The sequence below is a fragment of the Mercenaria mercenaria genome, chromosome 17 (genome assembly GCF_021730395.1).
Source record: "Mercenaria mercenaria strain notata chromosome 17, MADL_Memer_1, whole genome shotgun sequence".
Classification (NCBI taxonomy): domain Eukaryota; kingdom Metazoa; phylum Mollusca; class Bivalvia; order Venerida; family Veneridae; genus Mercenaria; species Mercenaria mercenaria.
In genome coordinates, this window is record NC_069377.1 from 23,017,357 (window position 1) to 23,033,541 (window position 16,185).

The 16,185-nt window shown below is 34.9% G+C and overlaps 1 protein-coding gene across 2 annotated transcripts in view; it reads left to right on the plus strand.

Annotated features, from left to right (window-relative positions):
- Positions 1–16,185, plus strand: part of LOC123537534 (uncharacterized) — a 41,587-nt gene that overhangs the window by 274 nt on the left and 25,128 nt on the right. The window contains exon 1 of one of the 2 annotated variants that reach the window (XM_045321323.2): positions 11,164–11,322. The exons of the other annotated variant lie outside the window; for it this stretch is intronic. The gene's annotated coding sequence lies outside the window, so the exon portion shown is untranslated. Of the gene's footprint in view, positions 1–11,163; positions 11,323–16,185 lie in introns of those variants that run through there. 2 annotated transcript variants of the gene reach the window in all.

Sequence of the window (16,185 nt, forward strand, 5' to 3'; positions counted from 1 at the left end):
GGATGTGGGCGATGTTCTCTTGTAATTACTTTTCGCGAACATACTTAGAAAACCCGAGTTTGCTAACATTTTGCTTGTGTGCGTTTTAGCTTGCAAGCTAAGTTACTTTATTTAACATTATATTGAAAGGATAGTGATTTCTCCATTAAGTTAAAACTTTATCCATCCGTTTTTTATCTAACATAATATTTATTAATCTTTTGGGAGGAAATTCCAAAGTTTAGTTCACTCTCGTTTTTTAATCAAATCAATCAACTAAAAATGCATGCAAGTAAATATTGTTTGGGATCACGTCAGTTCTTGTTAATAATGCATTGCGCATACCTGCAAATATATAGGCTTTACCTGTGCTTTTTTGCCTGTTGCTGTTTTTTGCCACGGTATTATTGTACAGAACATGGAAACTAATCAGTATTTCACGTTCTTCACGTGTGTTAGTATTATATATATATAAAAAGATAGGTTGCGTGAAGCTACTGACTAAAAGTCAGTTTTTTAAATGTGCATGTATGTTAATATGTGCGTGAGGGTATGTTAGCACGCATAAGGTACGAGAGGACATCCACCAGTTTAGCCTTTAGCCTGCTGGCTGCACATAGTTCCGGCTTTGAGACTGGAGCAGATCAAAATGAGCCTACACATTCGTGCAGGTTCATCTTTGTCTGCATTGTTCGTTATTCAGTCGGTAAATTTTCAGTGAACACCCCTTCGAATGATAAATGATACTGCCCAAATTGAATATTTTGGAAAAGGTTAACAGCCTATATTCTGAGTTTAGCATGCGATCAAATATGAACAAGACTAGAAGTATTGAAGGCTCAGCAACGTACTAATAAGACAGGTTCTTATAATGTTATTGTACATTTTGTGATGTACCATTGTTATAATATGTTATTTTTGTTTTTGTTTTTGTTTTTTTTTTTTCATACATTTTTATATTTTCAAATGGTTTATATGTCTTAAACCCTGACTTTAAAATATCTAATACTTAAATTGAAATGAAATTGAATCTATGTAACTATACATTTTTTTTTTTGCATCAGTCGTTACACTCCTGTTAAATTAAATGCCTCTGTTATGAAAAATCTCTTGTTTTTTCATCTTCGCTTATTTTCCCGGACATACTCTAAGGCTAGTATACGGAAAGTTTTATAAATCGACAAAGTCAATTTTTTTCTATAAACATTACAAACAATCATTCACAGTGAAATGCGTTTATAAATAAATATAGCTTTGAGATTTTTCTTGTTCCGTTACCATAGCAATAAATCCCAATGTCGTCAATCGATAGTGTAATTTTAGAAGAACAAATTGTTTGTGAATCACTCACTGTTTCCTTAAACGTTATAGACACCAACAGTTTATTGACTGTCGGCAACATGAACCGTAATTAGTTATTGAATGCCAGTGGAGAAGAACTGACCTGATAGTCTTTGTGGTTTTAAAACCATTTATACAGTTTTAGAACAACTAAAGGTGGCTAAATTTTCTAAAATCGGGGATATAGCTAGGGCATACACGGATAGTCTGTATTTTAATCATAGGAGATAACTCCTGAGGCCATTCAAATCTTGTATAATTATGCCCCTTCTCTTCTTAATCCATAAAGCGATTGTATAACATAGCTTTATATTTCATAATCATATCAAGTCTGTAATTAATTTTCAAGTACAGGTCTTCTCAAAATATGTTAATATATCAGTATTTTTTTAAGTAAAGAGTAGAGTTTTAGAAAAGTTTTCTTTAAAGAATATTTAGCCGGTTCCACGCTATCATATTATGGACGACATGGGCCAGACCGTATAAATGATGTTGAAGCAAACTTTTCCTTGTCATTATGCAACGATTCTAGACATGTAAAGGCGACCAAAAACATTCATGTTTGCGAAAATAGGAGATATTAAAATAACTACGACTTCTCATAAGAGTAATATCGTCTTGATTTTTATCGCAATTTTCAAGTACAATCTAGAGGGCAGTCTCAAAAAAAAATGTGTACAGTGTTATCATACACCTATCATAAATAAAATCACTATCATCATATTTTCAAATGCCTAATACATTTAAAACTGTTTCCAGTCAGCTTGTTTTGTTATCAAACATCAGTCAATTAAACCTTACCAGGATTCAAGCTCGCGTCGACATGGCGACATTGACAGGCACCAACAAATCAGAACCAAAAGTATCGACAGTCCACTCAGCTAACCCAGTTAAGGCCTAAAAAAATATTTGTTTTCGGTAACATGCTAAAAAAAAGGATAGGTAGGTCGGATTTTTTTTTTGGTGGGGCGGGGGAGGGGGTGGGGGTGTTATTAAGTGAGACTTTTCGGAAATTATTTTTATGTCAAAAAATGAATACAAAAAAAGGGGGTTATGCCTTCAGAACATCAGTAAGTTGATTTCTAACATCACTGACCATGTTCAAAGCATAAAAGGTGAAGTTTTGTAACTTTTTGTTAAAAAGTTGAAAAAACAAGAGCTGTCTCCATAGGATGACACATGCCCCCGATGGCACTTTAAATGAATAATTATGGCCGATGTTCGAGTTTAGGACCTTTGACCTACGGAGCTGGGTCTTGCGCGCGACACGTCGTCTTACTGTGTCACACATTTATGCGTAGTTATTTTAAAATCCATGCATGAATGACAAAGATATGGACCGGACACGCCCATCAATGCACTATCATGAAAAATGACCTTTAACATCTAAGTGTGACCTTGACCTTTGAGCTACGGACCTGGGTCTTGCGCATGACACGTCGTCTTACTGTGGTACACATTCATGCCAAGTTATTTGAAAATCCATCCATCGATGACAAAGATATGGACCGGACACGCCCATCAATGCACTATCCCTTAATGTCTAAGTGTGACCTTGACCTTTGAGATACGGACCTGGGTCTTGCGCGCGACACGTCGTCTTACTGTGGTACACATTCATGCCAAGTTATTTGAAAATCCATCCATCGATGACAAAAATATGGACCGGACACGCCCATCAATGCACTATCCCTTAATGTCTAAGTGTGACCTTGACCTTTGAGGTACGGACCTGGGTCTTGCGCGCGACACGTCGTCTTACTGTGGTACACATTCATGCCAAGTTATTTGAAAATCCATCCATCGATGACAAAGATATGGACCGGACACGCCCATCAATGCAATAACCTTTAATGTCTAAGTGTGACCTTGACCTTTGAGCTACGGACCTGGGTCTTGCGCGCGACACGTCGTCTTACTGTGGTACACATTCATGCCAAGTTATTTGAAAATCCATCCATCGATGACAAAGATATGGACCGGACACGAAAAATGCGGACAGACCGACAGACTGACAGACCGACAGACAGACGGTTCAAAAACTATATGCCTCCCTTCGGGGACATAAAAATTCTCCAAGGCTTAAAAACATTTAGGGTCGGGCCAAAAATTTAGAGTAGGTCGGGATACCGGAAACAAACAGTTAACGGCCTAGAATAGAATTGTAGTTGCAAAAATAAATTTGAAATGTCGACTAATACCGTGTTCAGACTACGTTTTTAATCCTATATTAACTTGGGTTTATTTTTTAAACTCGTTTGCGTCCACACTATATTACCGTGTTCACACTAGCAGAACGGTTTTATTTTTATTAGGCACTAATTGGCTATAATTGGTATTTGACATTCAAAACCCATCAAAATATAATCTAGTTTGCGTCCACACTAGGCAAAGAAATGTGGTTTAAATATATACATGCAATGTTGGAAGTTAATAAATATCTTGCAATAAGCAAAAAAGGTTACAAAGAATTGAGGCTAACAGAAACAAGAAGGGGTCATCAATATTTAAACTTCTGTGTTCATCTAAGAATTTCTGTTCATTCCATCTATTGTCCATTTTGAGCGTCAGCATGACTCCATATCGCAATTTAATGTTTTTGTTTCAACAACAGTCCAATTACTTTTGCCAGCCACAGCATCAATTGTTGATACAAAAGAGAAACCCATGGTATTCTTCCTCCAAAAAGTAAGACCTGTGGATTTGGGATTGTAAAACCAGTTATAACCCACATTTACGTTCACATTTGTAAAATAATGTAGCATTACTTTTTAATGTAGTATTAAAACCACCTCCCGAGGTAGTTTTAATGCTACATTACAGAAACCACTTGACCTTTACAAAATTCACGTTTTACACCACATATAGTGTGGACGCAAACGAGTTTAAAAAATAAACCCAAGTTAATGTAGGATTAAAAACGTAGTCTGAACACGGTATATGTGGTGTAAACCGTGAATTATGTAAAGGTCAAGTGGTTTCTGTAATGTAGCATTAAAACTACCTCGGGAGGTGGTTTTAATACTATATTAAAAAGTAATACTGCATTATTTTACAAGTGTGAATGCAAATGTGAGTTATAACTGGTTTTACAATATCAAATCCACAGATCTTACCTTTTGGCGTAAGAATATCAGGTATTTCTCTTTTGAAACAAACAATTGATGCTATTGCTGGCAAAATTAATTGGAGTGTTGATGAAACAAAAACATTAAATTACGAAATGGAGTCATGCTGATGCTCAAAATGGACTATAGATGGAATGAACATAAATTCTTAGATGAACACAGAAGTTTAAACATTGATGACTCCTTGTTTCTGTTAGCCTCCTTCTTTGGAACTTTTTTTTTTTTGCTTATTGCAAAATATTTGTAAACTTCCAACATTGCATGTTTATATTTAAACCACATTTCTTTGCCTAGTGCGGATTTTGATGGGTTTTAAATGTCAGATACCAATTATAGCCAATTAATGCCTGATAAAAATAAAACCTATCGGCTAGTGTGAACACGGTATTATCTTGTAAAACTAGTGAATACAGAGAATTATTACGGTATAATGAGTTAATATTTCTAAAAAAGAATAAAGCTTGATCATGTCATTAAGGGCGCTCATATTACACTGAAGTTGGATTAGTTCAAACGAAGGGAAGAAACTCTTACTATTCAGTTATGAAAATCTGGTGTGCATTTGATTTACCCGAAACTGACACCGGATTTAGAGAGTAGTTTATGGTACCGAATCAATCGAATCGCAGCTAGATGATGATTCGGAATGAATCAAAACTAAATCTTAAATGTTGACGAAACACGCGGAACATTTATTCTACATATTTGCATTGTTATATTAAGTCTTGAACGTAAGGAAAGTAAAAGCGACTACATTAGCCACTGCATATCTCTTATTTGTGACCATTTTGAAGTCAAAAAATTAGAATCACAATGCTTTACAGTAACGAGATCACCGAATCGCGATTATCAGTTGCAACCCAGGAGACTAGCTTAACATCTCTTACACATTTGTACAATCTAATCAAATTAAGCTACCTATATTGAAACATTCTTCATGGGTTTTATGTTTAAACTTTTGTTTGTTTCCTTCTTTTTTTGTTTTGTGCTGAAAAAAAAAAGATAGCTGTATAGTGAATAGGTCCGAGCTTTCTACCACATGTATGTTTCTCTTAATTAGTGGCAATTTACAGATTATCGTCCTACAAATTGCCTCGGACTCCAGAAATGCCAACGAACGTCGAGCATAATTACTAAAGCAGATTTTATGGTTTACTTCAATTATACCCCATCAGGACTTTGAACGAGCTGTATTTTATAACTTTCTATTAATACACTTCTCTTGTATTGTGTATTGATATTGTTGCGCTCTGGCTAGCTCGGATGGTTTCGGGACTGGTTGTGGTTCGGCAAGAGAAGTTGAGTAGGATTTACCGGGCTGGGATCTCGAACTCTGGCTATGTGGTTACGTAAAACTGGACTATCATGCAGGCTTGCGACTTCCGGTTTCGTGGTTAAGAACAGATTGGGTTCGAATACAATTCTGCTTTGTGGCCGATTCACTAAGGCTATTTTACTCCAGTTAGACTACTTATTTTACCAAGATTTACTTAAGTTCTACTTAACACTAATAAGAAATCACTAAGATCAAATAAATTTAAATTGCAAATTTATTTATTTTATCCCTAACAAAAATTAAGACAATGCATATAAAATACTGACTCTAAATAAATACTAATAATGTATCAGCAAAACATCTTAGTTAACAACAAACTGTTAAATATTTAGAATCTTTAAATGAAACAAATGCTTGCCTATAAACCTCAGTCTTAAATCTTAAAAGTAATCTTATTTTACTGTTAAAAGTTATTTACTTAAGCCAAAAATAATCAAGTCTTGAAAAATTCTAAAGTCAAAATAGAATACTGGCAGTTACCAAAAATAGGTTAAGCTCTTGAAGTTCAAAGTCTGGAGAGTTCCTTCAATGGAGCTACAAAAAGCTTTTATACTGACCAAGTGCACACCAAAAACATGTGTGCACACACCAACTGTATGGGTGCACACAACCAAACTCTTGAGTGAATGTACAACTGTGTGCAGAATGTACACATCAAAACAATGTGTACATGGAACAGCCAAAACTATGGTTAAATCAGAAAAATCAGAGTTTAAACTACTAAAATAAATTAAGTTGCATGAAAACTGGACATAAATCAAAGGTATAATTCCTAAATAAAATGACTATTACCTGAAAAACTCTGATCCTTTGCTTAAATTAAAGAAATTTAGCTTAGAATTGTTTTGACAGTTGGAATAATTCCTGGAATTCTACTAGGTTGTCAAGGGTAACTACCCAGAATGCAATTGGGCAAAATGGCTGCAGCCAGACAGGGATGCTGCACTGTAATCAATTTAAAATGCAATAACTTACAAAATACAACAAATATGATGACAGTCTGACTTTAAAATAATGCAATAGTAAGTAAAGAAATGATTTACCTAATAAATAATTGATGACATCAATAGTATTGGCAGAAATCTTAGTAAAATGGTACTGACACTGTGCTAAAAATAGATTACATAAACAAAACACTGGGATGTATCAATATTTAGAGAGGATTTTCTCTATGTGAATATTTGGAACGATAAAGACCATTGTCATCGATTATGTCCATGCATGAACGTTATCTGATATTTGTTAGAGACTAAGAAAGTTTTAAGACAACATTGTGAATTCTAAACATCATTTTTCCAAGCGGGAGTAAAGTAACTTTATAATAATGCGCACTATCTTTCCGCGCCTGTAACGAAATGAAACGTATTAGTGTCTGATAGCCCTTTCATGCTTCCGTAGAATCAAGAATTATCATACTATTAGGAAATTCATTTTGAAACTATTTCTGATGTGTCTATGTCTGCAACTCTCAAATATGGAAATATCTAATATCCGAGGCATATACTGACACTTATAAACGATTTGACAAAGTTCCAAAATTCTCTATATACACTTGCTCCGTTACGGACCCCTGTGGGATTTGTGTTTATTCCGAGTTCAAATATTTTTTCGCAGATGAAAAGCTGACATAACATCAGCTACAGCCGAGGTTGTTTGTAATTTTTTTTTTTTTTTTTTTTTTTTTTTTTCAAATCGTTAGAAAGTGTCCCCATTACATTGATTAGCAAAAACAAAAGAAGTCCACGCGCAAACACTTAGACGAGGTGACCCTTGCGCGTGACCTCTGACTATAGACCAATGCAAAAACGACTTACGTTTTCAAGTTTAGCCTGTTTACTTTCATTTTCTTTACTTCCGAAAAACAGCTTGAGTTCGTCTGACGTCACTTTCTGTGTTGTCAAAAAACATACATATACCTGGCGAGATTGTATAAAAATGTGCCCGTATACCTTAGGATATTTATCTAAAATAATTCTTAAAGTCTTGTGTGATGTACGACATAGTACATATTCTATCTATCCTTTCCGCGCCTGTAACGAAATAAAACGTATTAGTGTCTGATAGCCCTTTTACGCTTCCGTATAATCAACAATATTGATTGGTCTAACAATTTTATACTGAAATGATTCTGAAATAATGTTTTCTCAAAAGTTGTTCATATATACAGTACCTTTTTTGTGTTATCGAGAGTTTTATTTAATCAAAGTAACGTTGTTTTAGTGAAAACCTTTAATTATCTTTTAACAGCACATATTCTTCGAGTCAAATGATACTTCTGTGATTCTTTGACAACAAGAATTCGATCCACAACTTGCTTGTTTCTTCTACAGCATTTGGAATCACGCCAGTTCTTGCTAACAATGCACAATGGCAGAATAGCTAGAACTGATTACAGGTATGCATAGATATATATGCTTTTCCTGGGCTTCTTTTGTTTATTTTATATTTGTTTGTGCCGCAGGAGCATTATGCTGATCATATCATCTTCATGTTTTCATATATACTTGTATATGAATATGAAAGTTCTTTTGTGTGGGGCTATGTTTCAAACATATTATGTTTTGTAACACATATTCTGAAGATTTGTTTTCTTAAAGGACATATTCGGTCTGACACAAACAGTGCATCATGGGCGCCATGGGGTCGCCTCCATAACCGCCCATGTAGCTTTACACATGCACTTTCCAACTTCACTAAGCCTCTTGAAGTGTTGTATTGAACGGGTGAGCAGCAGTACACTAAACACAGTGCCAACAAAAGGACATTTCTTACACGTTATTGCATATGTATGTAATATGTTCGTAGAAAGTAGCTGTTTTTGACCTGAATGCTTGCAATCAAAGCACTTACTATATGGCATTACAATATTAAGCCCAAACTCAGATACATGTACCTCGCTCTTTCACTTCTGGGCCTTGCAATATGTAAAAATACATTTGAAAGGCATCGTATTGTAGCTTGTCACATGCATTTTTCAACGACACTAAGCCTTTTGACATGTGCCATTGGATTTGTGAGTAGCAGTTACACTAAATATTGTGCCAGAAACGGACATTTCTTACCTAGGGCCCTACTAAACCTGATTTTTGAACCGAAATAGAGTTTAATTGCAAAACAATTGTATGATGTATAACAAAAAGAACATTTTATTTGTTTCTTTTTTGGGGGGAACGGGCGGGGTTGTCCAAACATTTTATGGGAGAATTTGGATAGGTTTGTCTTGTATCACCCCCATCCCCCTCCGTTAACTCTTGACCCGCCTCCTTCCCCCCCCCCCCCCCCCCCCCCCCCCCCCCCCCCCCGCACCGTGGACTGTCACTATGACAGTTTTACTTGTCAGCTGCCAGTCCAGTAGTGTTATGAAATCCTCAAAGTAAAATATCGTGACTACATTAGTCAGAATTTAGTTATTTCATAGCAGTCAAAACTAAGATCTGTGGATCGATGTACATGTTCTATGTGATGTCAACTAACTTTGGGCTAAAAAATATAGTAATTTAAAACAGTACAGTTATGTATGATGGGAACAGAAATGCTTACAAGAAATATGTAATTGTACCTTTTTATTATAAAAGAAAATGTTATTTCCTGTGTCGATTTTTCATACGTTGCATAAAATTGAATAAGAAAAGCAGAGACATCCTATAAAGCGAGCAGTATTTGAGCCGCACCATGAGAAAACCAACATAGTGCATTTGCGACCAGCATGGATCCATGCTGTTCGCTATCAAACTCTATGGTAATTAGAGAAACCGTTAGCGAACAGGATGGATCCTGACCAGACTGCAAGGATGCGCATGCTGGTCTGGATCCATGCTTGTCGCAAACGCACTATGCTGGTTTTCTGATGGCGCGGCTCATTTCACCTAAATATGAGACAGACCCATAAGTTCATAAATAAATATAGCTTTGCGTTTTTCTCATGCAGTTTCCATAGCAATCAATCCAAGTAAATCTGAGTGTCTACAATCAAAAATATATTTGTTCTGTTCAGAGTTCATAAGTACAAACAGTCTGCTCATCACTCAAGTGTTGGACACCACCAGTTTATTAACAAACGTAATTAGGTATTGATTACAAGAGAGGAAGATCAGACAACTTATCTGAACATGTATCAATACTTACAGTTTAAGAATTATAGATTAAGGGAGAATGAGTTAAATCATTTACACGTGAAACAAATCAATAAAAACACAGGAGTAACCAAAAGCACAGCAGGACACAGCCTTTAAACGGTCAGCGGTACACATACATTTAAGGAGTTAAACCAGTTTACTGACGCCAAACCTCGATCACTCTTTATTTACGCCTTCACCCACAACCTCACATGCACCTATATAACAGGACAGTGTAAATAAAAGTACTTCCTGCAAGGTGGATTTCTTACATACAGTCTAACGTATATTAATTGTTAAAGGCAAAAGTAACAATGACACTAAAATTGAAATAACCGCCGACTGTCTATCTCGTCAGTAAATGTTAAATGCAGGTGATTAGTGGCAATGGTCATGAATTAATTAATGAAGAAATGCATCAAAATAATTGACCTTTAAACGTTACTCCTAATTAAAGTAGGGAAATGGCCTCGATGTTTCTCCTCTGAATCAGTTCATGAAGAATGATTCTTGCTCATTATCAGCTATAAGATAAAGTTAGAAGCTTTGGGACCGACATAGAAGCTTTGGGACCGACATATATGATATTGTAAACGGAACAAAAACTTAGAAATCATCTGATCTCTATTGAGCTTTTTAATTACTCAACCAAACCATGTCTGCTACTTACCATTCTTTATTTAGCATCTTATTATAGATTTCATTGCAAAAAAAATACGAAGACAAAAACGGAAGAAAAAACATTTCAACACATCTACGATACTTAAATAAACAACCTAAATAACCATTGCAAAATATCATTTTAAAGGGAAGTAATCAGCTGTCGCGTAAATATACACTTCAAAGAATATATCAGAGAAACAAGTACTTAGATAATGACGTTAATGAATATGACGCCTAAAGCAACGCGTGACTCAGTCACAAACTCAAGAAAAATTGCACGTGCCTTGAAGCTCGTGCTTGGGGGTCTTTGAATTGTTTCTCACCATGGTGTGTATATCCGACTAAAAGTCCAGTCAACGTTTTAAATTTTAGTTAAATTCTGTATTGAACTTGTAAATCAGTTTGTTTCGCAGACTTTTATATCAGTGGGATTTCGAACAGATAGAGTTTAAAGCATATCATGTTACATGTATCGAAATTTAAGTTTTTCCGTACTTTTTTATTTTTTATTAATTGAAAGGTAGAAAGGAGCAACTGGGAAAAAAATGAAAATCATCGAAAATTATTAAGAAAATGCTGCCAATCTCCAGGCTCTCGCAGACATAACCGCCATTACAAATTTGCATATCTAGCTGGTTAACAGGTGTACAGGGAGTGTACGGTGCATGCGTCAACAATTTGAAAGGTGGCAGTGGGAGGGTACACAGTGTTTTCATTTTCATTTGTTTTTCACTGTGGATAAGGATGGCGTACTTTCTCGGTGAGTCTATTAATTAAGTTTTGAAATACTACATAATATATATGAGCGAATGTAATTGGAATGTTGGAAAATAGCTTTTTTATGTTTATGTCTGTTCGAAGAATTTGAAAGTAAATAATATTTTCAAAACGATCATTAGTATTTCAATATAATGTCATGTAAAATTTGACAGATTTTATTCCTTGAACGTTGTATTAAATACCATAAATTTAGATTCTAAAACGAGATTAACAAAAAGAAAAAAAACTATTATACAAGTATCGTTTTAATTGTTCTTTACTTAGAATTGATAATGGAAAATGCAACTTCAGGACAAGTGCAAATGTTTGTTTGCTTAGAATTAAAAAAACAAATCATCTTGGATGGTTATTTATACAGTATTTGAAATCATACATTTTAATGCACATGATTAATGAGCAAGCGTAATAAAGTTCTATCAGTCGACATTGAAACTGCTGGTCATAATTATATGAAAAGTTGCATGTCTTAAATATAAAATGTTCATCTTGCACAATTCGTAAAAATCGAAATAAAATGTATGTAAAATACACGTTTCAACGATCGTCATATTCACTGTGTCAAAAGTGGCTCGGGCGTCTTTCTGGGGTCTTTTTTTTGTGAATTAATTTAGGTGTGCTTTGTCAAAATTCACGTGTCAATAATTCTTTATCAAAGGTCAATTTTGCATTATTCAACGCATTTTAAGAATACTTAATGTTAACATGACCCACTCAAAGGTCACTCGCGAGGCAACCGTTGAATAAAAGTCAGTAGGCTTATTGACGACGTATTCATTCCAATTAAGAAGCATTTGTCCAGCATACTCGTATTGAAAGAGTCATCAGCGTTTTTCCTTTCATAATAAATAAAGAGAGAGACATAGAAAGCAAAATATGAGATATGAATGCTTGAAATGCTTGTACCATGAATCTTGTCTCACCTACGTAAATAACTAAAATTAGAACCAGCAGACTTTCTCACCGCGGGATGAGTCCAAAATCACTGGAATGGCATTTTGCTGGCATCGCTGTGGAAACGTTACAGAAACTGGTAGAAATATTTCAAGAAAATGTTGTGTTTATTTGCTTTGACTATGTGAAATATCACTGATAATATCTCTGGCATCTGCTGAATTTTTCTCCACTTAATTATGAAGAAGCAAAGAATGTACTTCTGGATGTTTCGAAAGTACATGGGCAACAACCGGTTTTCACAAAAGTCCTTCGGTTTAACTTACACTCAGATATTTTAAAGGTACCGTTTGCCAACTTATAACTGATAGCTACCATTAATTATTTTTCCACACAGGTTTTTTTTAACAAATTGTGTACAAAAGACCCAGTGGATGATCTATGAAATAGAACAGATCACGTTCAAGACTCCTCTCTGGGGTTTTCAATAAGGGCCAAGAAGTGCTTATCGTTTGTCGTTTTCTGCTAGCTTAACCATTTCTCTTAAATTGTTTTTGGGACTGCTCTCTGTTGGGTTTTTTTGTTGGTTTTTGTTGTTATTTTTCAAAAGAATGTATAAAAGCGTTTGTTCTTGTGTGTATCTTTAAAGTGTAAATGATTGGTGTTTGATCATAGGGAGCTGTCTGGTCTGACCTTGCCTGATTTTTAATGTCTAACACAGAGTAATGGAAATTCGAAAGAAACCTGAAATTTGTCTGCAAGCATTAAACTTCTTCATGAAATCTGTTTGTTTTATTCTGATAAGCATTGCCACAATCAACGCAAATGCTTACTCATTTTACCAGCAATAAAATTCTCGTAATATATAAATAGAAACCTGAAATTCTGGTTTATTTACAGAGATCAATATTAGCTATAATTATAGAGAATTGCTATGGATACGGAAGCAAGGAACTGATAAGCCTATTTTCCTGAAGATTATATCTGGTGATATTGGTAGGTAAGAGGGGATTCTGCTGAGCTGAGCTAGTCGGAGACATAGCTTGGTACCTAAATCGTAAATAATGCACTATAAACAATAAAATATGACATACACAAATAATAAATGATCAAGGTTCTTTGACACTAGTCTGGCTGGCTACCGACAAGTTATTGTCCTGTGTTCACTACTTCAGAAAAAGTTCGTCATGTTAGCTTTGATTATCTATGTTTTGAGGGGAAACGGACATAATTACATAAAATTGGAATAACTAAGCTTCATGAGTTAAACATAGACTACATAGATAAATACCTTCGCGTTTGCTAGTGTCATTGAAACAGCAAGGGTGCTTTACTGGCATACGTACATTCCTTTGATTTTAATTTTTTTTCTGTTATTTCCAATTTTCTGTGAGGAAGCAAAGACTCGTCTCGACTGGTCGATATTACGATTATTTTTTCAAAGAAAGAAAAATTTTAGCGGGCAACTGCAAATTAATGCACTGATAGGCTGTGAACCACCTACTGCAATATATAAAACCAAAGAGACAGTTGTACTGGTCGATGGTATATTAGTTTAGGTACTTCATAGATCCTTTAGTCTCAGTTATGTTACATAATAAACTGGTCGATGGCTATTTTGTACAAAAAGCTAAGCCAGAGTTGTACAGCTCCCACATAACCAGACATCGTAGAATATGAAGAATGGTCAGGTTTGCAAAAATTATTTGTTTCACACCAAGTGTTTCCATGACATCTATATTTTGCCTGTTAGGCTATATTTAGACCGTATGCTTTGTCTTTTCAAAATTTAAAGCTATTCAGAATTTAGTCCCTTTGACTTTCTAGCCAATAAGGGCGAAGTAAGAAAATTGGATGAAGTGACACAGAGTGATGTATTTTAACCAAACGTTTTGTATAAACTTGCTACTGATATTTTCCTTGCACACTAAAACATGCAGAAAAAACATAAAACATTTTCGCTTATGCGAGGAGCATTTGAAAAGTAGTGGCAACAGTCCAGTATTTTCACCATTTGCACGTGCACCCACAAGTGTGGCATATCAATGGAAAGAGTATTGATTACTAGAAATGGCACTAAAATCATGTGCAAAAGCACATTTAATTAGCAGTTGAAATGCATGTTGTATATCATACTGGCTGAAAAAATGGCTGAATTCAGCTGCAGAGGGCATTTTGTATAATACGCGGACTGCTTGGCATCGGCGCATCAGAAATTAAAGCCGACATAGACGTGTACGGGGACAGTTTGCTGCCATACCGTACTATTATCCGATGGGTATCTCTCTTTAAAGAGAGGAGAACCAGCACCAAAGATGACGCCCGCTCTGGGCGCCCTCTGACTGCTGTGTCTGGCAAAAAATGATGCTGCGAAAGTAATAATCGAGAAAGTGGAGCAGATATGGGGAAATATCGGACCTTAATTCGTCATCGTTTTTTTTTTCTGATTTTTAAATGGATAGCCCGCCACTGTTGCCACTACTTTTCAAACGTTCCTCGTAATTGTAGTTTTCTTCTTTCAGTTCAGTTATTAATAAGCAGTTTACAGTTTCATGCATGTAGGAATGAAATTTTCATTAAATGGCAGATGTAAAAACTACAAATAGTTGATACAGATCGTCATTCATACTAGTGTCGTAACATTAATTTAACAAAGTATGCTTAAAATGTTAATCTTATCATTTACTTTACAGAAATTACGCATTTTTTCTCATGATGATAATTTCATACATTTGTCAGCGCAATATTTTTTTTATTCTTACTTGATGCTTAGAATGAATCACACATTTGCATTCTGTTAATATGATTGTGAAAAAAAAATATAATACGTACACAATATATATAACATAATAAAGAAGGTATTAACTTTAGTGGTGTTTGAGGCTACGCTACAAGCTGTCACCCGGACAACATCATTTCTAAGTGAAAGGAATGTACCTGGCTGTCAAATAGTGCACACTGAATCAAGTTGTCCTGGGTTCATGCATTAATTTTGTAAAATCATTATCTGAATAGTAATCTTAAATCCATATTCATTTACTCGTGCTGTGGATTTTGTCACTGGATATTTCCATCTTATAAAGAGGTAAGAAAGCATACTCCTGTTGTGCGGATTATGCGACTTAAAAATGTATTTGCTTCAAGTAACTTCTAGTTTCAATCGAGATGAAATGCGATATGATGAACTGTTTGAGTTCAGACTTATTAACCAGTACAATGTTGGGAACCACGTGTTTCAATTGGGCTTTTGATTTATACATGTTATAATGTAATAAAAATACATTTGTTTTACTTTTATCTTACTAAAAACAAAACGGGTAGAGTGCACTATGTTTATTTACTTTGAAATAAAAGTTGTTTATTATTTGACGGTCATAAAGAAACGTTAAAAATCGATATATAAACAAGGCATCTTTTGAAAGTATTGATTCAAAAGCAATGTATACCAATGTGTTTGCGTGTTTATTTACTTTGTTTTAACGCCATTTATGTTTTGCCACCCCAAGGTTATTTGCAACGGGTAAATTTAAATTGAATTTATAGATTTTATGGAAATGCAAAATAATTTTGTTTGTACATACTGATGGATTAATTTGTTCTTGATGGACTGGACTGTATACTATAATGTGTGCTATGCTGACATGTAAAAAGATGGTATTTTTGTACAGTTCTGTGATGTGAGTTGGCATTGGTGGCAATTCTTTGAATATGAAAAGCTAATAAAAATGTTTCGGTTGTGCTATGATATGTGAAGAAATGTTTTAGAATGCGCTACGGTACCAGTATGAAGAAATATTTCAGTCCTGCTGTTATAGGTAAATAAATGTTTTAGTGGTTATTGTGACTTGTGAAAAAACGTTTCAGTCGTAAATAAATGTGTAAGTGGTTACTGCGAAGAAATGTTTCAGTCGTGCTGTTGTAGGTAAATAATGTGTTAGTGTTACGTTATACT